This window comes from Bactrocera dorsalis, chromosome 3 (assembly GCF_023373825.1).
Source record: "Bactrocera dorsalis isolate Fly_Bdor chromosome 3, ASM2337382v1, whole genome shotgun sequence".
Classification (NCBI taxonomy): Eukaryota; Metazoa; Arthropoda; class Insecta; order Diptera; family Tephritidae; genus Bactrocera; species Bactrocera dorsalis.
The window spans coordinates 20,944,497-20,972,273 of record NC_064305.1 but is presented as its reverse complement, the minus strand read 5'-3'; the positions used below and the strand labels follow the sequence as shown (position 1 = coordinate 20,972,273).

At 36.2% G+C, this 27,777-nt stretch overlaps 1 protein-coding gene across 4 annotated transcripts in view; it reads right to left on the bottom strand.

Annotated features, from left to right (window-relative positions):
* The window catches only part of LOC115066545 (uncharacterized), a 262,539-nt gene that overhangs the window by 209,612 nt on the left and 25,150 nt on the right, over positions 1-27,777 (bottom strand). For 2 of the 4 annotated variants that reach the window (XM_049452176.1, XM_049452177.1), the window contains exon 2: positions 25,693-25,754. The exons of 1 other annotated variant lie outside the window; for it this stretch is intronic. The gene's annotated coding sequence lies outside the window, so the exon portion shown is untranslated. One more of the 4 variants, XM_049452178.1, reaches the window with a different exon arrangement.

Sequence of the window (27,777 nt, the reverse complement as noted above, 5' to 3'; positions counted from 1 at the left end):
GCTAAGTAAACATATATCCGTGCAAATATATATGTAATTTTATGTACATACGCTGTATAAATTCATTACATAGGTAATAGATAGTGTGCTATGTTATATTTGCGGTTGCTTATATAAGTAAATTGCAGTGTATGTGTGCGTGTGTTTTATATAAAATGCTTGCCACACCAACACTCACCGCAAACAAATGCTCACAACTCAGCAACCTAGCGCTAATAAATATATGCATGTAGCAAATCCTAACCGTATATGTTATACACCTACGTATATGCGCCTGGCGCCGCACTCCCCGCTGACTTCATTGTTCTCATGCGTCACTTGGCAAATATATTTGTTTCTTGGTTTGCCCTAAGTCAACTTGGCGCTGACTTAAGTTGGCTTCAACACACCGGTTTGTTTGCCTTTGTACGGTTTAGGTAACTGGCACTAACTTAAATATATATACATACATATATATATATGTTTATATACATATAAGCAATGATATATACTTTTGTATTTGTATTGGTGAGTATTTTGTGCGCCAATGAAGGTAACCTAAATGGAATATTGCCAAGCGCTTGTAAGCAACTCATCCGCTTCTGCTCAGCTGGGTGCAATGAAATAACAGCAACAACAAGTCTTTGTGGTTTTTGTGTCTGTTTGCTTAGCTAAATGTATATAGCTACTTTAATATCTACAACTATATACCACGGAACTGCTTATGTAGTGTTTTTCTTTTAACTTGCAACCGATAATATAAGCAGGCTTTAATATATACCGTTATACCGTTACCGCTAAACACAGGCTAAACAAACTGCAGCATTGAAAGTCTTCTGCACGCATATGCCATGAGTCTGGTATGTGTGCAGCTGTGTGGTTATGCAATTTCGTATTTGGAGTGGAAAGTATTCCATTTCACTACTTTCGTGTGTACACAAATACACACATACCAATCTGCCCCGCACTATGCATATGTGTATGTATGTGCCACCTACTTAGGCGGTCACATACCCATATTATCATTCGCTTTTCAGATTTACCTTGAGTGATAGAAGCAAAAGTGGAACAAATGGCATACAAACGCAAGTCAGCTTTGTGTGTGTGTGTGGGAGTGTGCTTTAAATGCATATTAAACGGTTGGCTAAATGTTGCAACTATAGCGCTGCGCTTTCGGACAAGCTTACCTCTTTGATAAGCATTGCAATGTCCGCATTTGCATACAATTTTTGTAAACTTTGGTGTTAAACTTTAATTGCTGTCAGCTGTCATTTGTCACTCCCGAGTTATATCATCAGCTAATCTTTGCTATTTCTCATACAGATGTCATAATGACAATATTTTTTTCAATAAGTTTTATTGAACTGGAACGCCATAATTAGCGAATCTAGTAATGTCACTAGTCAGCTGTCATGAGTGAAAACTCAACTTATTGCAAGTACAGCTCTATCTCTATGTACATCCATTTTGGTAGTACGATTTTTCTTTTGCTTCAAAGCAGGCCTCATTGTCGGTGATCACCTCTTCATTTGACGAAAGTTTCTGCTTAGCGAGCTTTCTTTTGAGATATGAGAGCAGGAAATGGTGACTAGGGGACCAGATGTGGAAAATACGGTTAATTCGAACACCAATTCATGGATTTTTGCAATCGAGTTGTGACACGTTGAAACGTGAAACATACTTTCTTTTTTATTCAAATGCGGCCATTTGTTTTGTGATTTCGTCTTTCAAATACTCCAGCAATGATATGCAATAGCCGCCGTTGAATGTCTTTCTCTTCGCAGGGTGGTTAATAAAAATTATTCCATGCCTATCCCGAAACACAAATGCCATAAACTTCCCAGCCGACTGTTACGTTTTTCTACTCTTTGGGGTGCAGTTCACTCTGATGACTGTCATTTTGACTTCCAAGTGAAATTATGGAACCATTTTGCAACCTTTGTGACATATCGACCCATAAACTCGAGTTGATTATACTTAAACATCTTGAAGCACTACTCCCAATCATCAACTCCTCTACATTTTTTAGTCAAAAGAAAGTTCTTGCGCACCTACTTAGCACAGAGCTTTCTTATACCCAAATATTTGTAAATGATGTGATTTACACGGTCAGTTGATATCTCTAGAATGTCTGCTGTCTTTAAAACTTTACTCTACGGTCTTCCAAAACTATTTTGTGGACTTTTTTGCTAGTTTCATCGGTAACATTTTTTGTTGAGCTTCCATCGTCCTCAGTGCTCATTTCACCACTTCTAAGCTTAGCATACCCAAGCTTTATGATTTATTTTTCTGCAGTAGTTTCCGGAGACTCGTCATCACATCAGGCTTTTGCTGCAATTGTGGCTATTTTTTTCATAATAACAAAAGTTACTTCACTCAAAATGTTATAATTCGCAAACTGATTATACGAGAGTTGTCAAATTTATACACGAGCCATTTCGAAGCTCCATAAGCTTTACTCTGCATAAACGCTCTTATTTCATAAAACAAAATCTGTTAGCTATCCTAATTTATACAAAGACAATACTTATTGAGCTGCAAGAGATAGTAACAGTGGTTCTTGACACCTGACTAATGACAGATAACGAAGTATTGTTACAGCTAACAATTTTAAATATCCTGACTTATCCCCTCAGGGTTCGGGGGGGGAAACCGAATATACCCGCGGTAAGGCATGCCTGTCGTAAGAGGCGACTAAGATTCTGGCCGCCAGTCCAGAGTTGTGTGGAAACTCAACTGGTAGTAGCTTCGGTTACAAGGTCATACCAAAGACTTTAACCTGGTACCACGGGGAGCAGTTAGCCCTTGGAGGTAACTCCAATCTGCTCATTGGGTTTGGCCCTTTGTGGAGATTCGTGGTGGCTGTGGTTAAAACCCAAATCGCGGGAAGAACTGACTTTGTCAGTTCAAATGTGGAGTTGCATTGCAACCTGGTGTCGTGCACATAGTACGGTGGAAGTTTTAAATGGGCCTCGAACCCTACCAAGGTGGTTAGTGTGTCCATTCCACACTGCCAATTGGTACTGAACATGTTTACCCAGTTTTCAGGGTGCTGATCAACGCATTGTATTGATCCGTTGTGCTTCTGAGCACCGTAGATTTAAGCTGTTCGACAGTAGGAACCTACGTTAAACACATACTTCACAGTTGCGTATGAGTTAACATATGTATGTTTACTGTCATAAATAAATAATTTACTCAATTGTATTAATAACACAAATACAGTTTTAAACTACCATTGGTTCACACTCATAACTCAGCATCTACTATTTGCTATGTATTATACATACACGAATGAATGAAAAGGTTAAGTTGACAGTTGTCATTAGTCATGGTTCAAAGTTTCGTGTGATATTTGAATTTTTTTTTCAGTTTTCATGTCATTTGTTCCATTTTATATATTAAAGCTCAATTTAAAATATCTTTGAGTAAATTTTCCGACATCTAAATAAAAGTTTGAATAAATACAACAAAAAAGTACCTGTCAGTTGCGGCATTTTTAACAAAAAAATAGGAAATTTCAATGTCAATTGTCAGCTGGACTGTGTTCTTTTTATTTACCATAACCATAATGTATCTCTCTGACTTTCATATTTATTTGTATTTCTTAAAAAACCACCGCGTGTAATTTAAATTCTTCTCATCTCCCTTCCGTGTCACATTAAACTACATTGTCATTAGTCACTTGTCACGGGTCCAGCCACCAAGCTTTGAATTATATTACTAGTATTTTATTATGCGATTCAGCTATTAATATAACTCGTCTCGAATAATTCATAAAAATATTTTAAAACTAAATTTTTCACGCTCCCAAAAGTATACCACGTTTTTGCCCAAAAGCCGACAACACCACGTTTTTATATAATTCAAATAAAAACACCGCGAAAACTTGACAGCCGATAATTATTTTGCGAACATGCGAATTGTATAAAAATCAACCAAATAACATAGCAGCGTATTAGGCGCTAATTAAATGCGCAAATTGCAAGTTTTACGCAAAAATCAATTAAACAGCCACAAATGTTAGCGCCAGTGGAATTAATTACGCTGTGGCATAATCAATGGCTTAAGCATGCGCGTAGCGTGTGTCCACATTTGTGGCGTTGGCGAATAAACTACATGCCACGCCTAATTTTATGCAATTGAAAGCGGCGACCTAAGCAAAAAGCAACAACAAGCGTGATTGCGCAAATGATTAACGCCACATTTGGCGGCTGTGCGCATTAATATATTATATTTAGTATATTTACTGTTATAGATTGGAAATGCGCCTGCAAATGCATTATTCAATTGATTGTTTTATTTTATTATATTTGCATTGCATACTTTTCGGCTTGGCAATTTATTTCATTTCATTTGTGAAAAATGTCATTGACGGCCGATAATGGTTGAACAGCGCTGCGGTCACGCGGAATGCGGTTAACCCGAAAATGTGCCATTTACGCCGACACGCCTACCGGCCGTGCGGAGTGAAAGGCCTGCAAGCCAAATGCATCCCTGCGGTTAAAGTCACACACTGAGGCAGGCTTTATAGTTTGCAGCATTATATGGGCGTGTATGCATGCGTTCGCAGCCAAAAAAAAAGTAATAATTAATAGTTATGCGGTCATGGCTGATTGTGCGCTCTGCGGTCACTTATATGGCAAACTGAGTGGCAATAAAAATATTGGATCAACACAGTAAAAACAAAGCGAATTAAGCAACAAGAAAACAAGCAGCAAATTAGAGCATGCTACACGTGACCGCCCCCGTAAAGCGTCCGCGCGCGTTAATTTGTTAATCAAAGAGCTTAGTTGTTGCCATGCTGTTGCATACTTTTGTGGGCAATTAACACAATTCGTGTTTTTCTGTACAGCAACAAGCAGAAATTGTGTTGGCCTTTAATTGGCATGTTTTAGGTTTATATTTATGTATTTTGTTTTAATGAATTTGATCGAATTTACTTTTTTTTAACTAAAATGTTGCATAATTTTAGGCGCACAATGTTTTTGTGCCCTGAATAATGACTGCTAACAGCTATATGCTAAAAACAATTATATAACAAAAAATACAATAAAATATATTTCGTAATACAATAGCGCCTAGAAGTATGTGATGAAGCAAAGACATGTAAATTTTAGCAACTAATTGCAGAAAGAAACTTGTCACAGCATTTATTTCCTGTATTTTTTCAAATAATCTAAACTTGAGTTAATCAAATGACCTAAATTAAAATTAAAATAGCTTAACGAAGTTTTTTCTCGCATCGAGCGTTTAATTCAAAACCATTGCATGCAATTTGGTCCACGCCTAACGGCAATTATAACAATTTCAAGCAATAATATTCTTCAAAATAAAAAAATATGCAAAAATGTATGCAATGTATTAGCTATCAAATTTAATTACTGCTCAGCTTAGTTTTAATTGGCGCCTAAGGGCATGCTTTAAATTATATCGTTGCTAAATGTGCATGACCTACACCTTTTTAAATTCAATTATGCTATTATTTCAAGAAATTAATTGAATAATAATACTTTGGTGTGCCCCAAAAATTAGGCCACAATTTTATAAAGAAATTAATAGCATTTATTTCGAAACTCTATATAAAAGGAAAGCGAAATTGGAGAGCTGAATGCACGACGATTAAATAGAAAGTGAAAGATATGTTATTTTAATATTGGTGAAAGTCCGCCTAAAAACATTAGGAATATAAAAACAAAAATCTCAAACTGAAATCAAAATTTAAATGTACATCTTAGATTTATTTCTATATTAATTTTGGAGAAGTACTTAACCTTCAAAAATTTCTTAAGTCATTTGATTTCGAATGAAAGCGAATTGAAAATAGTTTGTTAACTTAATTCATACCAGTTCCAATTTTCTATGGGACTCCTTTAAACAATTTTTTTCTTTAGCCAAATTTATTAACAATAAATTTTCTATTTTTTAAAAGAGATGCATACTTTCGGGTTAGACTAGACTGTTGGAAATGAAAAAAATTTGAAAGAATGTGCTAATATCAAAGCTATACTTGGGATTAACGGCAGAAAATTCTATAAAGCGTTAGCATCGTCTTAGTCATCACTAAGTCTAATCACTATAGTAAAACACGAAACTCAAATGATATTATAAATTTACTAGAAGGTATCAATTTTTGTATCACAATGAGATTTTGAAACGTATTAAATCCAAGTTTTTGCATCGACTTGTGACAATGGATGAAACATGGCTTCACCAGTTCACTTCGAAGTTCAATCAACAGTCGCCAAAGAGGGCTTCAAACGATCACTTCGCATAATACCTCGCAAAAGCCGAAGCGTTTTTCATATCGAGCGTTATGACCGCGCAGAATTCTTTGCTGCCGTACATCCATCTCTCTGCTTCTATGGCATTTTGAGCAATACGTGTGAACTTCTTAAATTCGTCAAAGATTGAGCGCTTTTTGCGGAAGCTGTATGGATTGTTGGATAGACTGCAACTCTCCCCTTCTCGGTGACTTTCTAGTTGGACACAGCTAGTTCCCTCCAGCACTTTTTTTCAAATTATCGATTATACATAATGCGATAAGAACTCGGTTCCCCTGCTGATTTGTTTGCCTTCTGCAATATCATTTCCATATCTTGGGGAAAATCCTTTCTCGTAGATATCATGTAAATATCTCCGTGAATGACGTTGGTGCTTCGGAAATACCGAACCGTTCAGCAGCTTGCAGCACTTCGAGATCATTTACTTGTGCAGCATGCATCTGTGGCTTTCGTTTTTTTAAGCTTTCTTGGCTTTGCTTAGGAAATAGCGTTTTTACCAAATTTCTAAGCAACTAAGGCCAGGTCGGTACTTGTCCTTTGCCCCTTCTATCTTTCCAAAATCATTTATCAGTAAATCGATTTTTTTCCCATTTTTTTTAACCATCAACAACACAAGAAAATTGTGTTAAAGTTTTATTTTTAGTTCGGAGGAAAACTAACGAAGTTACAGCAGGTTGAATAACGGTACCTCTAACTTAGGTTTGCGCGCCTTCCAGCTACCTGCGCTGAGCGGCGAGAACTTTGAATCGATTTTCCCAAATATGTCATTTTTAAAGTCGGTGACCAGCCTACAGAAAAAACTACTGCATCGATCGTTTTGAAATTTTGTACAAATATTCTACATATATATAGCTCTCGAATGACGTCGAGTTTTTCCAAAAATTAATTACTAACAATTTTACAATAACAAATAGGTCGATTTTTTCGTCTAAAATCGCCATTTTAGCTTGAAAATGGAACCAAAAATTTAAAAATTGAAAGATTAAAAAAAGCTCGACGTCAATTGAAAGATAAACTAATAAACTAAAGAAAGCATTTTGATTTTTTGGTTTCAGATGATCCAGTGATGCTGTAGGCTGGTCACCGCACAAAAACTTCTTTTCGAGGTGCCTGCAGAGATCGACGATAAATCCGTTATTCCTCGCTATTTTTCGATAAAACTTTTTTTAAGTATCCTTCAAATGTTGTACTTTCATATAATAATAAGTAAAATAAACCTACAGCAATAATTTTTTCTAAAAAAATTCATGAAAAAAATGTCTTTTTTCGACGAAACAAACCTTACCCCCTAAAGCAGTGCTCTTCTTCTCTGCTTAGTTGCTTTGCTTCGCCATTCTATCACCCAGGCATTGAAATGCCCCGGCAATTAGGTTTGGTGAGTTTTCCTTGCATCTTTCACCAGTTCATCCAATCTTTTTCATATTTATCGACCAGAATACTTGGCAGACATATTTTGCTCTTGCATATTGGAACGTTTTGCATTGCATTATTGTACTATCTGAAGAACGGAATCGCTAAAAAAACGGCAGTGTTTGAGAAAAAGGAAAACGGTGACAAAACTTCTTGTATTAGGCTCCAACTCGTTTCTGCATTCCAACGACTATTTTTTGTCCTCAGGTCTCAAAAAATATTCTCTAAGATGAAAATTTTGACGAATGAAGAGATGATCACCGAAATTGAGGCCTCTTTTTGGGAAATGAAGAAATCGAACTACAAAAATAGCTATAATCAGCTTAAAGGTAAGTGTGTTGAATAAAAACTACGAATTTTGCCTATAAAATGTGTTATTATATATGTTAGGATGAAGACTTTTTAATTTATCTGTTATTTTCCTAACTTGTAGAGAAAATATTTGATCTGAAACTTAATTGCTAGCAATTATACAAGTGTTCAACTTTGAATAGCAATAATTCAGCAGCGTAAGCACGCAAAGCAAAAAGATTAAAGTGACTTCAAAGTAACATCTAAGCTTTTCTAATTAAACGTTTTAACAAGTGGTGTAAGTAAAGTTGATAGGAAAATAATACACATTTACTTGTACGAGTGACTGAAAGTTGTCTGGAAAAGTAAAATGAACCTTTAAATATTATTTATCACGATACATGTTATAAGTGCTACATGCTTGCGAAGAATTTTTATATTAAGTAGTACATATTTGTCTAAAGCAAATTAAGTGCAATGGCAATACAGACCAATATATTGCTTTAATAGCTTTATATCTGCCAGTTATGACACTTCATAAACAAAACTATTAATGAAGTTAAATTAACTAAAAAATGTTACTGAAGAGAAAATATTCTTCTAGTTTCCAAACAACAGCGGAGAGTAGTGTAGCATTATCCAAAAACTGCTGCCTACCTTTAGGCGTTCAGATAAATTAAAAATCTAACTGCTCAATCACCACACATTTAATACGAATGCACTTTGATCACTGTAGAGCGGAATAAATTGCATTTGTGCATAAATCCAACTTTCATTCCCGACTTCACACCAGCTCATGCGCCAAATTCCTCCCTGCACGCGAGGCATTCATTTCACAAATTTGACCCAATTTTCCAAAACAATAACAATGTGACAAATGTGAAAAAACCGCAGCTATTCGCATTTCACAGTTCAGTTGCAGCGAAAGTTCAGCGCGAAAGCGACAGCTGGTTGAAAATGGGGACCGCCGCAGGCGCGCTAGCAGACAGCCAAGCACCCAGTGTATAAGCGCGCTTCAAAATATAGGAAATAGGAAGAAAAAATGCAACAAAAAGTTGCGAAAAATAAAAGCGCGGCATGCGACCAAGTTTTCGAGGTGTCAGCGGCAGGCATGCAGCGCTAACCGCATGCAGCAAATAACTGCGCTTTAAAACGCGCACTTATATACTATATATATATGTACAGTTATATGTGTACTTGTCGATATGTATATGCCTGTGGATACATGAAAGCACACAGCAACGCCTAAATGCCATTTTATGCAGCACTGTGGCGCAGCAATGCCAAATAATAGTTGGTGCGCCAACAAGTATGCAACGGTTTTTGGCGCTATACAATGAATTGCTTTCATTGCTTCACATTATCCCCGCCGTTGCAATTGCAACTGTGTGCCAACGTAACCAATGAACTAACAAATATTATGCTTTGTTTTTGTTTTGTTATCCCGTTTTAGGCGCATTTAAATTGAATTTAATTGTATTTCCGCAGGCGTCCGTGTTTTATCTTTCTCCGACAATGGAGCTATTATCGAGCAGAGGCAAACTAAAAAGACAATAAAAAACAAAAGTATAAAATCACATTGCCTACATACAGGCGCACACTCACTCAAAATACTATTTTATGACCCCTCAGCAGAGAATAAATCATCAGTTGATCAATGAATTTAATAAATTTTGTAGTACACTTCAACCATGTTGGAACTGTGTGTAGCTTCTTCTCATATAACATTTTCTTTGCATAAAATATTATTGGCCACATATGAGAAATATTGCATACTTATGGGTGCAAAGTAAATTTATTGCTTCACTTGTTTTTTGTTATCACCGCTACCATGCTGTAAGTTATGCTACACACTATATTTATCAGCACACTTACGGCGGTCTCTACGTCTTCTCGCTTCCCATACACTCTTCTGTCCTCTCTCCGCCTCAAAACGCTCCCCAACAAGCGCACAACTCTTCTACGTTGCCAGTAAAATATTACGTATTTTAAATTATGAAAATAAAACTCGAGTGAAATATGAAAAATGTGTTTGACGGAAAGCTGCTGCTTCTATTTTATGATAGCGGGAAGTGCAAGCCAAGCTCGGCTTCCTCTTATTCGTGACGCCGGCAAGTATGCAATATATGTATCAATAGCTAGCGGAAAATTTGTACATTAATTCAATGGTGTTGGAAATTTTCTGTGCTCAAATGCGATAAAATTCATCAAGTGCTCAATACTCTGCCCGCTTTGTTATTATTTATTGGCGGAAAGGATTGGCAATGACGGAAATGTGGAAAATTTCTGGTTTGCTGATTAATGGCAAATGCGTGACAGGGTTGTATTTCGTAGATAAACTGCTGCTTCTGCATATTTGTCATGTGCTGGAGTTTAATTTTTGATGTCATTTTTGATAGATACAAACATTCTAGAAGCAGATGGCCTCCTATTTTCTATTATTTGAAGCATTTGTGCCATAAAAAATTTAAATTATACGAAGAGTGGTTAAATAGTCACACAAAATGGTTCGGAGAAATAGGTACCAATTAAGGGAAGAAACATTGCACATAATTCCGAATTTCCGAGCTGAGATACTTTTTAGTAGCTAGTGTCCTAGGCTAACCACATATTGGTTAAAATATTCAAGTTCACAATATGGAAGCAAATCTTAGCACTGTCATAGCGGTTCCCAGGTCATAACATTTGTATAACTTTTATTATTTTCCTTTTATTTCTTTTTACATACTGTATATGTATGTATGCTTAGCCTAATATTCTCAAACTGAAAACCGAGGCTTGTAAAAGCTATAGCCACTTTCGTAGCATCACTATACTTCATTAGAAAGGCAAGAATATAGCCGATGATGGTAAAAGGAGTAAGAAAGTTAGTCTTTCATAATTGAACTATCCTTGCAATTTTTATGTAAATGTTGATTTAGTACTCTCTTTTCGTATAAGGTTTGAGAGATGGATTATATAAAATTTGGAAAATAATATAAGTTTTAACTTAGAAAGAGAAATATCCTGGGATTTTTGGTTCGAACATTTTAAGCTTTGGGTGTAATTGTGATTCAAGCTTCTTCACCATCTACATAAAAACATTTTAGAGAGCATGGATTAAATTACACCTTAGTGTCTCCGATTTTTAGAATGAAAACCTTGACGAACTTATGTACATTAAATTACTTCCTAGAGATTCCTTTTGGTGGGTTTGTATACACAAGAACGCACAAAATTCTTCTATGAAGCAACCCTTCGGTAAATGGAACAAAACTCTCTTCCTATCCGAAGTACCTTGGCCAGAAAACTGCTGTGTAAGCACAACGCGGAAAAAAGAATGAGAAAAGCGAGCATTGCTTTATATGCGTGTTGACAGATGCTTGGCACACACTGGGGGCTTTATCTCTCTCGTGCTCTGGTGCTACATGGCTATTAGAAGACCAATTCCGCGGCTCTTGAACTGGTACTGAGGCTGGCTGGCTGAGTACTCGCAACTGCATGAGGATTTACATATAGAATCTTCGGACTTATTTCGGTGTGTAATGACGGTTTGACAAACACCGACTGCACTTTTCAACCGGAAAAGTAAGTTAAAAGCAAACATAGAAAAAGATGATTGACGTAAAGGTAGCTACGCGCAGCAATCTAAACATTTATACGGATGGCTTACAAATGGACGATGGAATTGGTGCGAGGATATACTGTCCAGTGTCAGGCATAAGATAGACTTTTTAATTGACGGACCATTGAAGTATATTTCAAGCTGAGGTCTTTGCTATTGCGAAAGGGTATTCCACAGACGGCCCAGCAGCAATCAAGGCAGTAATTTCCTATCGCATATCGGCTTGAAGTCTCTTGGGAAGTAGAGTAACAGTGGAAAGTATTGCCACAAGCAAGCAGTTTCAACTCTACTGGGTGCCAGGTCACAAAGGCATTGAAGTCAATGAAATGGTAGACGAGATTGCCAAAAACAGTGTACGGCTAACAATAAATATTTTCACGAAAACGTGATCAACGCTGGGAAACCCATGCATTGTCTATACAGAACAGAAGGATGATGAGGAAAATCAAAACCCGATTGAACGAGTTGCTTGGGTGCAAAACTGTAAAAGTCATGTACAAAATTCTCATTGGTACCCGATAGGAGGGACTATAGGAACATGATCTCAGAATCTTGTGGCGACACACACCCGCAGAATGGAGCTGACAGATCGAGAGGACTGTAGGAAATGTCTAGAGCAAGCAAGTCTAGAGAACCACTCTTTTGCACTTGTCCCGCAGTGTCAAAACTACGCTTTAAGCATTTGGTACCCCCATGGTAGGATACACTGTGGGAGGTATCGATAGTGAGGCCACAGGGTCTGTTTAAATTCGCGGTAAGCGTAGGCATCATACAGGATGACTACTCCTCATGGTAGTAACTGAACTCTGTATGGTGTTGCAAAGACCAAGGACCAAAACTGACCAATGCGTGGCTCATTGGCCTATTAGATTAATTTAACTTGACCTTTGGAGAGCTTACATTGGGATCAACGTGTTTCTTATATGTCTTAAAAACTATAGAGGCATAAGGTTAATATAATTATTGAAGTGTTACGGACAGTTACTGACTCCTGCTCGACCATCTCCCACATCAAGGCTTGGTTTCAGATAGACACTAAAGGCACTAGTAGAGGTGCATATATATTGGTACATACATACATAAGTAAAGAAAAGCTTGAATAAGTGGGACATAGTCGGAGTATTTAGTGTTTATTTTAAAGTGAGTAGCCTCAGAGTAGCTTGCCACTCTTCGAGAAAGTCCAAGCATGACAGCGGCTTACTTTTAGGCCAATACGCTTTTGACTTGTTCGTCTATATTTTATAACCCTCACGAACTATAAGTAAAGTGAGTTGTGGTAGAAAGATGTTGTCCTAGGAAATGAGTTCCTAGGAGTTTATACGACCTTTTTGGGATGCAGTTCTAGTCTCCTAAGTATTGTATTACATTTATTCATTAATAGCTTGTAATGTTTTTAAAATATTCTAGAGTATCCATTTACAGTATTCAAAACAAATTTTATCTCAGACACACTCCCGATTTCAGTAGTAACCATTACTAAAAATATTAAAACACCAGTTAATGTATAATAATATCCAAAATAACAGGTGATGATTGTGCCTCTTGTAGTAGCCTTTCTCCGAAAACTGTCAATGTGTTTTAACGTGAGTATCTGCCATTTGTAGGCTCAAACCCACGGTGTTTTCTATTGCTAGAAACACGTAGATCAGTATAAGGCGCCGATCAACGCCCCAAGGACAGGTGCATGCACAACACCATACCATGAGAGAACCAAAGCATAGTGCTCCACATACATCTGTACCTTGGTTCCAATCGGTTCGGGTGAAAACCAAAGGAAACACCCTAGCCACCTTGGTCGGATATGAGGCCTACCCAAACCTCTGCCGTACTCTGGGTCCGACACCCGGCCGCGATGCGACTCCACATTGGACAAAAGTCCTTCCTGCATTTAGGTTTAAACCACAGCCACCACGAATCTCCTTAAAGGACCAGAAACCCAATGAGCAGATTGGAGTTACCTCCAAGGGCTCCCCGTGGTACCAGGTTTTAGTCTTTGGTCTGACTTACCAGCTGAGCATCCACATCTCATACTGGTATATCAGTCGAGTCTCCACAAACTCTTAAACTGATAGCATTTGTCGCTGTTGCAAATGCTTTATATTATATTATCTGTATACATATATATATACATTTGTGATATAATATGAAGCTTAGAATTTAACTTCCAGCTGAATACTATAGCACTATTCTGACCAAGACCTGATAAATGTCATACATAGTGCGTGTGGATTTTAGTCGCCTCTTACGACAGGCATGCCTTACCGCGGGATATTCTTTTGCCAACCACGCAGGGAACAATGGGATTTTAGTCGCCTTTTACGACAGGCATGCCTTACCTCGGGGATATTCTACATCCCTCTCCCCACAGGGGGACTCTCCCCGAAAAATAGTTAATAAATATACGTCGCTCCCATCACAAGTACCCAAATCACGCTCAATCTAACCAAAAATAGTTTACTTGCTGTACTTCACACCAAAAACAATTACTGCGCCATAAAACGTAATTAAAATGGCATAATTTTTCAATCAGAATTCGTGTAAACGCTCAATTGGGGCAACAAACGGTAACAGCAGGTGAAAGTAAAGCACGCAACAATTAGTCAAGCAAGTCAAGTCTCTACTACACGCGGTCACGGGGTAACCCTAAATGACGGTTGCGTGACACGGTGAGGGCGTTCCGTTATACTTTATGGCTGGCAAATGAGTGATTTCCGTTTCTGTTTTGTTGTTGTTAGTTTTGGTGTGAAATTTAAATTATTTTTTGCGAGCGCGAAATGGACGACTAATATATGTCGCAGTAATTGTTTTTGTTGATGTTGCTGTAATGCTTTTATGATTGTTCTGTCTATTTTATTGTTCTTGTTGTTGTCTATTTTGCTTGTTTCTGTCTTTTTTCATGTAACTATGCGTGCGTGCGCTTGTTTTTCATATCGAAATTGCTGGCAGTTGTTGTTGTCATTTTCACTCTATTATTTTACGTTTATCGCCAAGCAATTTTCAGCGCTGCTTTTGTCGTTGCTCTTGTTGCTGCAGCCGTGGCAGCAATTTACACCACTAAAATGTCACTTCATTAACACGCGTTGTGCGGGTCACAAATATTTAACACAATAAAATGCTGTCAAACAAACAAACAACAACAATAAGCGACATTAATGTCGCAATTAATTGGAACGCATGCGCCTGAAAGTATACTATTTATGTTGTTTCATGTTTGCCGCATGCCACACTAAACAATGTGAGGTAATAATGGACGTGATTGCAGGTGAATTGAGGGTGTGTTCTTGGTTTTTCCTCACTGTGTTGGTTGTTGTTGAATGTTATGTTGTTGTTGTTTATTTTTTCAGCTTTTTTGTTTCACTTTCGGTTGTTAGTGAAGCGGAAAGCGTCATTTCAACATGATTGCCGGCACTTTCGTTCATTATTTCATTTGTTCTTTGTGTATTTGTAACAAACGGTTTTTTTTGCGAGTTGCCGACGACTACATAAATATGTTGCAACATGATTGGGGCAGCAAAAAAGTGTCGCATATTCGCTAAATTATGCATAATTCGTCACTGACATGCGAAAGCGCCGCGGCAGAGGTGGCGAAAGTGTGGCGGACAAACAGAGAAAATTATTTTTTGTTGTTTTTTAACAGTCAAACTTTGTTTGCCTATGCAGTTGTGTGTATGTGTGCGGTGTTCAAATTTGCCGCCAAGCAATTTGTTAGCAAAGTGCAACAATTATGTTGTTAAGCGAACACATGTAAAAATGGTGGGCATGCAAGCGCTAAAAGCTGTAGTAAAAAAAGCAACAACAATAACACATGCATATAATTTTCATGAAAGTAACGCCGCCACTCGTCGTTTGTTAGCCGAACGGAAGTTGGCTGTCAGCAACTAATTTGCAGGTGTAGTTCGTGACATGTTTGTGTGCAGACACGCACACACATACATACATAAATTATGTACATGTTGATAATACATATGCGCAAATATACATAGTAATATGTATTAACAGTTAAGCGCGCGTGGTTGTGGTGACAAGCGGAAGAAGCTGGTAAGCGAGCTGGCAATTAGCGTGGAAAGTACAAATTAGGGACTGTCTGTAGCCGGGAGGAGGTGCAGTAGTCTTTAGTAGGTGTAAGCAGTTGATTAAAGTGGTTGTCGATGCATTTTTTATAGAGTATAAAATAAAAGTGAATGTTATCTCGCAAATAATTTAAATATTAATAATTAATTTTACTATTAATAATTTAAGTAGTTAATTTGCTTGTAAATAAATAATGTTTTTTTGAAAAAAAACATTATTTATAATACAAAATTAAAAATATATATTTCTTATGTTTGACACACATATTTTTATTAATATTTTAATTAGTATAAGCTTGTAAAATTGAGTTTTTTAAAACAAAAGAAAATAGTCTTCCAAAAATTCGTTTTCTCCAAAATATTAATTAATGTAAGGGGTCAGTAAGATATTCTTTTTTAAATTTTTTTTTTTTTTTGCATTTTCTGTTCTCTTATACCCTTAGAATTAATGTAGAAACCCACTTTACCATTGGAAGGTTTCGAAAAAGGCCCAAAAATAATAATACTGCCGGACGTTCGAAGTGCACAACTCAAACTTTAAAAGCGTTTTACTCAGACACACACTTTTTTAAACTTGAGGACATGATACCGATCGAACTACTCAACCTATTTCCTTAGTTTTAGCTATCGTTCTTATTAGATTAGTAATTTTTTATAAATTATTGACAATTTTATGACAAAATTTATGTAAAAAAATAAAAAAAAGGCTTTTTATTTACCAAAATTTTTTAATGATTCTAATAGGGACGATAACCATTCACGGACTTTCTTAATTTCGAAAAAACGAAATTTTTTTATTGCTTTATCTTAAAGAACAACTCCTTGAGAATATTTTCTCTGTTTTTCGTAGAGATTCGAGCAGTAGAAAAAAAGTTACAGCACTTCTAACCGCGCGCCTCGTCGCGGCCCCAAACTGAACTTGAAACTTTAACCCTTTCGATCCGAAAAGCCGTTGAAGTAATAAAATATAACAGGCATAGTAAAAACGTATTTTCCGTTAAAAACAAGTTCAATGAATCAGAGGCGGAGGGAGGGGTTGGAACAAATATGTCCCGTCAGTATTTTTGGATGGGTTATATTTATCCCGATTAGTACTTAAAGCTCCTAAGGCTACGTAATATTTCAACTGGTTTTTATATGAAAGCTAGTTTTATTTGTAATACAATGAACATTTTCGGTAAACACAAGTGAAAGACACATCCCATATTAGACTATAAAATAAAATAAATTTGAAATGAATAAAAATATTTGAAAATTAGTATTTATTTGTGATAAGGTGCAAAACAATCCTTGCAGAAAGTAATCTTCGCATATTGTTTGTGTACGCCTCTCCTTCTTTTGTTCTGCGCAACCAGCAGAACGCCTCTGATTGCGAATTTGCACCGGTAGGTGCCCAGCGACTATTTTTCTTTTTCTACCAGATGTACCACTGCGACGATAAGATGCCTTCTTCTTTCCCTCTTCAATCATGTTTTCAGCCAAAACTATCATAAAATCAATGAGTGGGTTTTGTCTTCGTCCCAGTTGAGAACTGATTACTCAGGAATTTCCAACAGACATTATAACTAGTCTATAAAAAACTTTTTTTACCATTCGGTAGACTTCCGGTCCAATTCGTATTGGCCTGCGATTTGTTCAGCTTGATTAACACCCATTATCTGTCATTTCGGAGCAGTCCACATTAGCTTTTTGGTCGTTTTTTTAGCTTTCTATAGTCGACATTTCAGATGAATGACAATTACTTACAACGATTACTTCCTATAAAATATATCGTAAAGATTATCAATCCTTTTAAAACGTTGTCCTATATCTGGAATTCGTAGTCTGCTCACAGTTTTTCTGGGAACAAAATTCACATTGGGTGCAGACCAAATAGTTCAGGTATTCTGAAACCTACATGCAGAGTTTACCTCTTGTAAGTTATCTCCTACATCCTCGTCTTGATGATCAATATGCTCAGCATCACTGTTTTAAGTAGTAGACTCTTCACGATCTGTAGGCTTATATTCATCACTACTAGCGCCCGAAAAGTCTTCACCTTCATCAAAAGACTCCAAGATATTAGCAATGGTATGCAATCTATTGGTTTTGATATATTTAGTCCGTACAAAAGTTATAAAATGATTAATTGAAATAAAAGGTTGCCAATAAATGTGTGCGTCGGATCCTGACTGGTACGTTTTTAGTCCAACAAGAATACTGATGGGACACATATACCACAAACTTATACATACCAATAATTACAAAAATACAATAAAATATTAGTATTCACCAACTTCATAATATGTTAAGAACACTAACACAACTATTTATTAAGGTTTCAGCCGATTTAGAAACAGTAAACATACAATGATCACAAAATTCACTGCGAATTACGAAATACACGTCCAACCATTCGCTCTATTTTGGCAAATGAACACGTGTTTACTACTTAAAATACCACAAATGCAAACAAATAGCGTTAAGAATAGTATAAGCTACGAAATGGGTTTAATTTAAACCATTTTAACCACTTATTTTTTACGCTATGTATCTTTGAAAATACACCGGGACACATACGTCCCGTTCGGATCGAAAGGGTTAAACGCGAATATCTCGAAATGGTGTGTTTTGAAAAATGACTTTGCGGTGACATGGATTGGCAGAAAACTACTGCACCCGATTTTCTTCAGTTTTTTTTTAAATGTTCGTAATGAAATTTATTGTGCTTGAACGATCGACCTTTTATGTACAAACTTTTTTTTCGCCGAAATGTATTTTTTAGTGAAATTTCTAGTGACCAAAAAGTTCATTTTTTGCATAAAACGTTCCCGTGTGCACAAAAAAAATCATAAAAACGATCGTCCAAGCACAAGGAGTTACACTGCACTATTGAAATTGGTTTACTTTTATGGTTTCAGTTGACTTGTTCGACCTGGGGAATAGTCACCGCAAGGCTCTGCCAAAAAAAATTCCTCTAAGGAAAACAGCCCAAACAGTCACCCCTTAAAAACTAGTTGATATTTTTCCACGAAATTTCACACAAATATTGTCAATAAAGTGTACTATCAAAAAATAAAAACATTTCTGTAATGCAATAATTGCTAAATACATACCTCAAAAAAAGTCCAAACTTTCCTTTTTTCTTCAACAAAGAATAAATTGGGTTTTATGTTTCAGATGATCCAAATATGAGAAATCGGATTCGCCAGTGAAAAAACGCATATCATTCACTCAGCTATTTCTCCGACAGATGTCATCAAAAAATTCCGAAAAAATTTGTTTGTCTCAATACTCAATATACCTCATGATATGTGAAAAAAGTTCTATTGTAGAATAAAAATTTCTATGAAAAAAAGTCAAAAAAAACAGACCAGATTACTCTACTGACCACTTAAGGGGTTAGGGTTAGTCAGAATTTTCAAAATATTAATTTTTGTTTTTGCATTTTCGTTAAGTGTAATATCTTAGAAATATTCTTGGAAAATTTTACGTTGATCCGATAATTAATTTTTGAGTTATTCGAGAAGAACAAAGAGAGCTCGTGCACTTTAAAGCGCTAGTGTGAAACTTGAAACGCGTTTTTATCAAAACTATGTTTTTTGAACTGGTGACAACTGTAACTCGAAAACCGCTCAGTAGATTAGTAGTAACGAAATTTGAACAGCTTTTAGAATACATAATAAACTCGGTCTTGATTGAAGAATTTTGTTTTTCAAAAATTTCGATTTTTTAAGACCAATTAACTGTTGATTTTTTCCCAAAAATTTAGAAAAAATTTCCTAAGGCCGCCATTTTGTAAATTAAAAAAAAAAAAAAAAAACAAATCCATCGATCAGGCAGGCCCGGGAAAACCTATTTGTAAAACTAATTTTTTTTGTCCGATTGTTTTAGTTGACTTTCCAAGGACTTATGGTTGTCACCGCAAGTACCTTTTTTTGGAACAGGGTCAACACAAACAACTATAACTTTGGAAATTAAATTTTTTTTTTGAAATTTTCGTGACTTCAAGTCAACACATTCTATAATAATGCCATATTACTACTTTTGTAAAATAACACGATTTAATAGCAAAAAAATACTGAAAATTCTCATTTTTTCGTGCCTCTGACTACCCCTAACCCCTTAAGTAATTATTAACAGTACCGCTATATGGAGAGTTGGCAGAGTTATCACACTTTTTCAAAGTATTCGACCCGCACGTGCCTTCCTCTGTACCATATTTTGCAGCAATGTGTTCCCTAGATATAACCCTATAACGCATCTAAGCATAACATATACCTGTTGTTGTAATTGTACAACAAAGTGTTGCTTGTTAAACATTTAAATGTCATAACGTTTTTTTTACAAGCTTTAACTGCAGGTCGGTCACCAGCTAACCCAAAGTATTCTGCGCGGCACTAGTCTACATAGCAGTAGCTTAAACACACCTACACAAAGGCAAGCAGACATTTAGCACTGCGAAGCGCCACTAACACTTAGGTAGCTGGGTTTAGTTCACCTTGCTGCCACCGAGCGGCGCACATATGTATATCATATTTCAGGCTGTCTGGCAACGGCATGTGCGAACTTGCCACATGCCTGCTGGTTGCACGCACACACGCGTGTACAAACACCAACACAAAATGTATAGAGAAATTGCTGAAATTATACACCTGCAAATTGTAGACATTTTCGTTGAAGGTGGCATGTGTCTATATATGTGTGGGTGTGTGTGTGTTCGTTCATGTCTCACCACTTTAGACGCCAAGCTTGTGACTGCGCATGAAATTATTTAATTAAGTGGCACATACATGGCTCGTTAATTGCATAATTAGTGCCATATCGCGCATATGACTGCATGTTGCATGCAATTACATAACGCATACATGCACACATACATATTGTTGCTGTAAGTGCAAACAAACTGTGGCAGGGCTAGAGCCCATCTGTGGTTGCCTTGTAGTGCGGTGTTTAGAGCTTGCCTTGTTGTTGCACTCCTTGACTTGCACTCCACGACTTGCTGGAGTAATGTTGTAGTTTCGCCTTTGTTAACTTAATTTTTAGTGTTGACTAGTTGAAGGTCCTCGCTGTCACTAAGCGGTGTACATTTCCAAACTATTTCCAAAGAATTCAAAGAAGACACTTTAATAAGCAACGGTTTACTGTGAGTTCATTGACCTCAGAATAATGCTTATATTTCACAAATGAAAATGTAATTAAAACTTTATTCAATGAAACTCTCTTAATTGTTCGTAAATTATCTGCTGGAAGCAGCAAAACTTCACTTTAGATGGGCCTTTAAAGAGCCATTGAAATGAGTCAGTACGCTAATATCATGTTCAATTAGGATAGGTAAATTGCTAGAATTGTATAATTATGAATGTTGCCTTTATATTTCGGAATTAAGGAACAATAGGAGATTACATTATTACTTTAAGCAGTAATCCATGTCAAATTTCGTGAAGATACCATGTCAAATGTGAAAGTTTTCCATACAAGTCCTTGATTCCGATCGTTCGGTTTGTATGGCAGCTATATGCTATAGTAAGCCGATCTGAACAATTTCTTCGGAGATTACATTGTTGCCTTAGAAAATAATCTGTACCAAATTTCGTGAATATATCTTGTCAAATGTGAAAGTTTTCCATACAAGAACTTGATTCCGATCGTTCAGTTTGTATGGCAGCTATATGTTATAGGTGTCCGATATCGGCAGTTCCGACAAATGAGCAGCCTCTTGAAGAGAAAATGGCGCTTTTGCCTCTCTGATTGATATTCAAAACATGCGTCTTGAACACATCAACCACATCATCAGATGACGAAAAACGCTCACATATTAATTTATCTTTTATGTAGGGAAATAAAAAAAAGCCTTTCGGTGCTAGTCCCACTAATACCTATAGTTGACAGTCTTGCAATTTCAGTTTTTCAGTTTTCAAGAAATTCATCTTGTAATGATCTACGACCCCGATTCCATCCACTCACTACTATCGATAAACACTGGACTTTGATGAAACTTCAGTATGAGTATATTATAGCGCGAGGATCAGTAAAACAGGCAATTACTCTCAGATACAAATGATTTTTCGAGGCTTCGTTACTTTTGTCAGAATCTTTGCAGGAGGAATCAATGAAAGCAGACAAAGAAAGAAAGCGACGAAGAGGGGTGTGTGTCAATCCTCTTTGGCGGATCTTTTCTAAGTTTTGGCATATGGTGAAGTAATGGACAGTTTCCAGACCTAAAGCCACACTGATAAGGTCCGATCAGTTTGTTGACGGTGGGCTTTAATCTTCCAGACAATATGACGACTCTTGAAAAGCATCGAATTTCGGATGTTATATTGATAAAACTAGCGAATTTATTAATGAGACGGACGAAGGAGTGAGCTCTTACTTTATATGAGCTTAAAAGAAATGTTAGAAATTTAAATTTATATAGTTTCTGACATTCCATTGCTTGTCTAAAATGATATTTATATATTAGAATACAAAGGCATTTATAGGTGTTACTAAAATATATACGAGTACATACCGCCCGATTTTTCAGGAAGTGTACTCTGGAGCACATGCCAGTAAAATTTTGAAGATAATGAAGAAAACTGCTGTTAATTCAGCATCCAGGTGAAGCTGTTAGTTTTTAGCATTAAACTTATAGCTTTAATTGTAAAACTTTTCGTCTTAAAATTTAATTTTTCAAATAGACCAACCACCGTTGACTATCATTTCACAACTTGTCATCACACCGCCACCATCCAGTCCTCGTTAAATTCGATCAATTCACCAACCGCCACATTTTTTCCATTTCATGCGTGTCAACAAATATTTTGTATACTATTTACACTGCTTTACTTTGACAGTTTCGCGAACGCGTTGAAATTGAGTTGACGCTGAAAAGTATGCTACAGTACCCAAACACTGCGCTGTAATGGTGGGCGAAAACTGCATCTATTTTCAAAAGCGAGAACATATCGGTATCGGTGTATTCACACCCTCAGTGTATGCGAAAAATAAATGAAGTTTGTTGACACTTTCGTTGCCCTGAAATGTATGCAATGTTATTTCGTTAAAACCACTGCATGTAACCGTATATTTTATTTAGATATGTTTTAGTGTTTATTTTGCCAATGCGGTATTTCTATCAATCGACATGTGATACATTTGAGCGTAAAATATAAAAATATCATTTTGCAACAATGTATGTGTACATACATATGTATACCATGTTAGCAGCATACAATTTTTATTTTCATTTTCATTCTGCTTTTAGTTTCTCTTGAAACATTTTTACCGTTACGCTCTTGTGATTTTCTGCTTAAACTCCTAGAAGTATGCAATATTTTTAAAAAATGTTTTACGCAATAGAGACCAAGTAAGAAATTGTGCGGGGGAGGAAGGACTTAAAGCATTAAATATTTAAAAGAAGAAAAATGTCAATAAAATCGATATTTTGATTTTGTTTTTCTTTTGTTTTTTTGTTTTGAGGTTATGTCAATTAACTTTAAGCAACAATATGTTGATACTTAACTCTAAAAGTACATGCATTTTATTGTAAATACTTTTATAAAACCAAAAAATTTCCGAGTCGCTGGTCACATTACAACACATAGTGGCATACTTTTGGGCGCTTGGTGTACAAATTAAGCACCTCTTCATAGCAAAGTATGTTTCCGAGTATTTGCGGCTACCGAGAGATGATGACAATTAACGTTTCAGCGCAAATTGTGTTTCCACGCGCTGCATACTGCTATCAAACAAATTGTTCAGCATACTTTCCGGCGCTTTTATTGCTTTTATATGTTTTCGTATTTATTCAAAATATTTATTACATTTGATATGTTTTAATTTGTGTTCACACGTTTTTCCATGCTTGTTGGTTGCGTGAAAAACTCTCCAAAATACTTTTCATTTATAAATTTTTATTACAAATTCTTTGTAACCAGCGTGTGTATCGTAGAATTTGCAAAATATTGCTTTGATTGTAGTGTTAATGGCAGGCAGTGAAGCATGCTTTTTACACGCCAAAAAATTGCACATATCATAAAGCCAACTCACCATATATTTATACACATTGCATACATTTAGGCGTAAATATCTTCAATTTTGAATTGGCTAAAAACATTATAGCTAAATGCAATTTAAAGAGCAATTAGTTTTGTAGTCTTCGCTTGACACGAGCTTTGATTGATTTTTAAAATTGTCAATTCACTAATTGCTTTGCATACATTTAGTTGCACTAACAAATTAATTGGCAATCATTCAACTGCTAACGAACCTAATTAAAATGCTTGTATTACTGTAATATTTCATTGACTGAACAGCATGAAGAGCATACAAAGAGGAAAAATGAAGCAGTGATAGCGATAAATGTATAAATAGATACCTGTGAGAGCACCTAAATGTATGCTATGGCATAGCAAACTGACCGTTTTGTACGGGTGAAGGCACAAACAGCACCATTGGGTGGACGGGTAAGGCAGTATGACTATTTAATACGAACTAACTGGGTCAAACAGTGATAATGAAGGCAGCTTGCGGGAGGAAGAAGTGTGAGGAGAGCTTGTCTTCAATGATAGTGCTATGTGTGAGGCTGATGCTGAGTGTTTAATTAATGTGAGCGATTAGAAACTGTGTAAGATGGCGATAAAATGAATGCGATGTGAAAGTAAATTAATCAATTCAGTGAATGTGTGAAGCTTTAAGTAAAACTAAGGGTGGTGAGGAGTACAGGCGGGATGTACGCAGTGATATGTATATTTGCTAAGACATCTAAAGACGCATAATTAAATTACATAACTAATTTAATTACACTCAAAGGAATCCAAGGTAAAGAGGGAATAACTTGATTATGATGACCACTTATAACAAATTGAGCACTTTGGAGCTTTACAGTCGAGTTTCCGCATGAAGCGCATGACGGTCAAGTAAGAGTTAAGAAAGAGAGTTAACCACATGATAAGTTTTTGTAGATTACTGGAGCCAATGATCCATCCGATGGTTGATAGAGGCCAAAAAACTGTACTCTGGTGGCGGGCGAAAGTAGAAAACGCTATGAAGACCATGCATAGACTGATACACAATCTATTGAAACAAAGAAACACTTCCGTTCCTGAAGCAGGAAGTCATAAAATTTCTTATTTTATCTTGGCTTGTTTAATACCTTAATACCGTTAATGCTATTCTTCCTTTGTCTACTCTTAAAATAATAAACTATTCCTTGCACACATACTCATCATGTCTCTTTAGGGGTCAAGTATCAGTGAACGTAACGGAAACCCTTAATATCCAATAAGTAGACACACAAGCGCCAAAACCAATTTCATAAAGGGGTAAATACCAGATAATTACACTGACCAACACAAGCGTAATACTCACATTGTTCTTATTCCAGCGCCTGTCGATGAACTGCCATGTCTTACTTTGGCTTAAGTCCCCCTCCAACCCCATCAGCTTACTGACAAGTATACAGTAAAGCATTATAAAAACACTTTTACGTTTTCTTAGCTGTAGCATTCAAGCAGAATGTATTCGTATATAGTCTGCTCAGCAATATTACATTACTCTTACGTGTTTTAGTATACTTTTAGGCGTACAACCTTTGCAGCGCTTATCGCCTTGACATATACTTGAAGTTAAATGAACTTACCACCATTCAAAGACCACACTAGCAAATTGTAATGACGCTTGCTGTGAAACACTTTAAGTTGTAAGATACTTAAGCTGCATTTCGACTTTAAGGCGCTTATGGTTGTTGCTATCTACTTGTTTGTAAACACTGTACTTGATCACTTCAAAAACAACATAAGCTGCATAGCACTTGTTTGGTGAGCACACGGCTGAAGCAAGTGGTTGCCAAATGAAAATAAATGTAGTATATGTGCCTTGAAATGTATTTCCTGGTTGCTGTTTATTGGCTTGGCCGACTGGGTTTGGCAAATTGTGTGTGCTAAAGCAATTAATGCTACTCGGCTGTCAGCTTGGCACCAAAAAGCTGACGGAAGTGAGATACAACAAATTTTTTTTGTAAAAATTGGTTTGCTTTTTCATTTAAATTATAAGCGCCTGAGTGTAGGCAATATAAATAAACAAATAATACCTTTACGAAGTCAGGCTTTAAATTTTGGATGCAACATATTTCTTTTCGCATTACTGAAGTACCTGGAAATATAAAAAATTAACGCTTATTAATTTTTTAAGTTTATTATGTTTCTCTTTTATTATTAAATTTTAGAAATTTTTATTCTAGAAATATGTCAATCCTTAAGTAACCTAAGCAAAGCATTATGTGCTTGAAGTTCCTTTATTCTTACCTAGTTTTGAGTTCGAAGACAAAAAAAGAATTTGTTAGAAATAAAATATCAAAATATGGCGCCTAAAGGTAGGCCACAATTTTTTCTCGCAACATATAAACAAAGAATTTTCATCGCTTAAATGTATGATATGTATTGAATGTTGCTTAATAAAATTTTGTGTAAAGTTTTCTAATGTTTTATAATAGTTTAAGCCTATAAATTTATAAAAATTTGAAAATTTACACTAAAAGTTCATTTAAATTATTATTAGCATACTTTAAAGCTAAGAAAATAATAAGTTTTCTTAAACATTAAACCAAAACGAAAATTTAAAAAAAAAATCCAGCGCAGCTGTCTTTAAAATTCCAGCAATTTCGCATAATTGTAGTGTGCTTCTAGGCGCCAGTACGCTAACAGCGCATAGTGCAAGCAATTTATTATCACGCCGAAGGTCAGCAAAGCAGGTCACTTTTTCCGTGTGCACATTTTATGGGAAATGACTGCACACAAACGATACGCTGCTGAGCGCCACAAAGTATGCTTATGCATTTGGAGTAACTGAAGCGGCAATGAGCAAAGAATGTGCAATAACGCACAAAATTGCAACAAATAAAAAGTTGCCTTCATGGCAATTATATATATCAAGTGTATGGCACTTTGTGTATATGTATGTTTGTTTTATTTGCACAAATATTTTGATTGCATAGATGTTGGTAAAAACGCGCATTCATTTCGCATTTTCATTGTTGGCTATTGCATTGCTCGTGCTACAAAATATTTGCAACCGCAATGTAATGCTTTTTTTACTTTTTGTTCCTGGAAATGCGCAAGTAGGTCGCCGTTAAGTAGACTAAGGTTGTTGTGGTCTAGCTAAATGGCAGGCAGTTCATGTCGGTGTTGAGGCGCAATCTGTTTAAGTGGTGAAAGTACAGCATTTTAATAATGTATGGTTAGAGGTAATATAAACCAGTTGAGAATTACGAAATGGAGGGAATGAAATGTAAGTAAAAGTTTATACGAAAAATGTTATTTCTGAGAAAGGTTTGATTTCGAAAAAGCTTACTAAAAGATTACCTCGTTTATTATTTATTTCATAAACATACTGGGGATAACAAGCCTACAACGGTAAATATTCCTCAACTTCTTTGCTATGCATGTTTTAAATTTTTGTCATATTTTCTTTCATTTCAAAAATGTTCAAAAATGCGCTTTTCAACTCATACGCGGTGAAGGTTGTTCGTTATCGACAAAAACATTTACTTTCATCATTTATTACCTCTTCTTCTACTACTCCTCCTTCCAGGTTGCACTTCTCATTATTACCTTTGTCACTTCGCCAACATTTATGCCACACATTCGGCATCTTGGAACCCAAACAAATCTTATTACAATCACAATTGCGCACAGCCACCGGTGAACTCAGCCGCACCACCCAAACAAAGTAAATTCCCCTTGCACTCAGCCTAAAAAACAGCAGAGCGAAACCAAGAAATATCGGAAAATTGAAAGCTTGCTGCTGAAAATTGAAAGGTCTGACAAGTGCAAAGCAACAGCGACGGAAGGAAGGCTAAGAAAACAAAAGCTTGCAGCATGAATGTGGCAAGCAAATCAAGGTGACGCGTTGCAGACGACAAAAACAAATAACAAAACAATAAAAATAAAGTAGAACACAAAAGCAAGAAAAAATTACAACAATTTGTACAACAACGAATTGCAATTTACAAGCTGTTTGAAATTGCAGCGCTGACAAAGCTCCGGAAGGTGACAATGTGCATGAGAGTTGATTCGATTGAAATGGTTGTCTGCTACAGATATAAAATAAGAGACGATGGAAGCATGAGACATATGTATGTGTGTTTTCGATGCTTTTCTCAAAAACAGATTGAGTT